This window comes from Rhincodon typus, chromosome 19 (genome assembly GCF_021869965.1).
Source record: "Rhincodon typus isolate 14 chromosome 19, sRhiTyp1.1, whole genome shotgun sequence".
NCBI classification, from domain to species: domain Eukaryota; kingdom Metazoa; phylum Chordata; class Chondrichthyes; order Orectolobiformes; family Rhincodontidae; genus Rhincodon; species Rhincodon typus.
In genome coordinates this window covers 2,178,417-2,181,064 of record NC_063350.1, presented here as the reverse complement: position 1 = coordinate 2,181,064, position 2,648 = coordinate 2,178,417, and positions in this window count along the sequence as shown.

The following is a 2,648-nucleotide window of genomic DNA, read 5'->3' as shown; positions in this document are numbered from 1 at the left end:
TTTAGAAGAATGAGAGGGATCCCATTGAAACATTCTGACATGTCTCAACAGACTGGTCACTGGGAGGATGGGTCCCCTGGCTGGGGGAGACCAGGACAAGGTGTCAGGGTCTCAGGTTATGGTATAGGTCATTTTAGACTGAGATGAGGAGAAATTTCTTCCTTCACAAGAGACTGGTGGGCTGAATAGCCTTCTCCTATTTTTACATATTTTCTTTATTTGCTTGTGCAACGTGGGCATCACCAAATGGGCAACATTTATTGCCCATCCCTAATTGCCCTTCAACTGAGTGGGTTTGATCAGCCATTTCAGAGGGCAGTTAAAAGTTATTCAGATTTCTGTGAGTCTGGAGTCACATGTAAGCTCGATCTTATTCCCCAAGAAGTATTACATAGTCACTATCAGACTAGCAGTTTAATTGCAGATTCTTATCTGAATGGTGGGATTGGAATCTACCTCTCCAGGGCATTAGCTTGAGGCTCTGATTACTCGACCAGTGATGTTACCACTAAGCAGCACCTCCCCATGATCAGTAGCATCAACATTGTGGTACAAGAGCTCAGAGGGGGCTGGGTATTCTGTGATCAATGACTCATTTCAAGACCCTTTAAGTCCTCTCCGCCATCTACAAGGCTCAAGTCAAGAATGTGATGGAACAGTGACTACATCATTGGATGAGGACATCTACAAGAGCAACCTCAGCGATCTTCAGAGCAGTTTGTATCTTTGTGTCTCCTCAACAAATTCAATATTCTCCACAACCATCAGTAGCGCAGTGTGGCTGACATTTCAATGCAACGAATCACTAAAGTTACTTCAACTGCATCTCCTACCTCAGTGATCTCTAAAGTTCAGAAGGACAAGAGGAACTGTGGCAGGAAGAATGAGCTCCCACAAGTTCCTTTCCGAGTCACAAACCATCCAACTGGAATGGATATCACTGTTCCTTCATGCTCATTGGGTCGATATTCCAGAATGTCCTACCATCAGGGGAGCCCCACCAGTATTTGGTCAAGGAGAAAGTCCCTGAGCAGGGAGTAACAGGTTCTGAAGGACAGTTCTGCCCAGATCCCAAACACAGGGAAACACTTACCCACACCACCAGCTAGCTGTAGGGTAGCGTGCAGCTATTTTGGCATTTACTGCAGAAACTATACTTTAAAATATCCTACATTCCATCTCCTCTGATCCCCAGGAATCTTATTAAAAGGTCAGATGTCATAAAGATTTGACAGACAGTGCTGTGAGTTTTGATTTGGCTTTTGAAATAATTAACTGCCAAAGGAACGGCAGAAAGGTCATTACAAAGGTCTCTCAATGAGCGTCCTTAATCTTTTAACCAGCTCATCTTATCCAAAACCACTAAAAATGCCATTAATTTATGATAGTTTTAAAGTTGTTATATGACATATAATACTTTTCAATAAATGTGGAGGGAAAACTTGGGCTTTATAATGACATGTGCCTCTTATAACATTCACAGAAACTTCATTTTTAAATGATACATTAATTGTAAACAGGACTGAGCTGCAGGATGAATAAGATAACTTGATGTTAACATCAATCAGATTGTGAGGTGATAATGCTACAGTCAAAACGTTTCGAGGGTGTACGAATTCACAAAATTTCTGACATTAAAAATTTAAAACTGAGTTGGGGAGAAATTAATTCTCTCAAAGGGTCATGAACCTGTGGAATTCACTCCCCCAGAGTGTGGTGGGTGCTGGGACATTGACTAAATTTAAGGAGGAGATAGTCAGATTTTTAATATGTAATGGGCTGGAGGGTTATTGGGAGCGGGAAAGTGAAGTTGAGGCAGAGGTGAGATCAGCCATGATCATATTGAATAGTGCAGCAGGTTTAAGGGGCTGAATGGCCTCCTCCCGCTCCTTGTTCTTATGTTCTCAAAATCATAAAGATGGAGCACACACACCTACTTATAAAATTAACACCGCTCCACTACTGACATGCAGCAGGAACAAGGAGTAAGTGGCTATCCTTGAAGTTTCACAATTAACCTTTCAGGACCTTTCAGGGAGGCCAGCTCTCAGTGAAGATCATCTCTTATATTCATTTGCACCTCATGAATATTCATTAGCACCCAGTCTGGAAGAATTATATTCAGTGGCACAATCTTATTGGGTAATAATAGGAACCATGTGTGTACATAAACATGGCTATGTCCATGAGGTGGGTACCTCACGTCTTCCTCTAAGCTCCTTTGTAACTGATCCATTTCTTTGCTCAAATACTTAAGGTGAAGCCTGTCTGGGTCGACCAGCTCATGAGAAGCTTCAGGCTTATACAGCCTTGTTTATTGTTGAAACGGAAAGGAACTACTTATTCTGATGGAACCCAGGATTGACCAAGACCTTTAACCCTTCAGTGTAACATTCTCCTAACTGAACTATTTCAGCTGTTCTTACTCACTAATTGCGTAGAGTGAAGCCTCACCAGGCCAACAAGCCTATCCAAGTAAGGCAAGCCCATTGGCTGATGCTAGCAAACCAAATTGGGACAGGTAATAGGACTGAACTCAAAACTCAACTCAGAAGGGTCAGATAGAGATGGGTCAGGATGTGGTGTTGGGAACACTCAAGAGACATGGGGAAGGGTCAGATAGAGATGGGTTAGGATGTGGTGTTGGG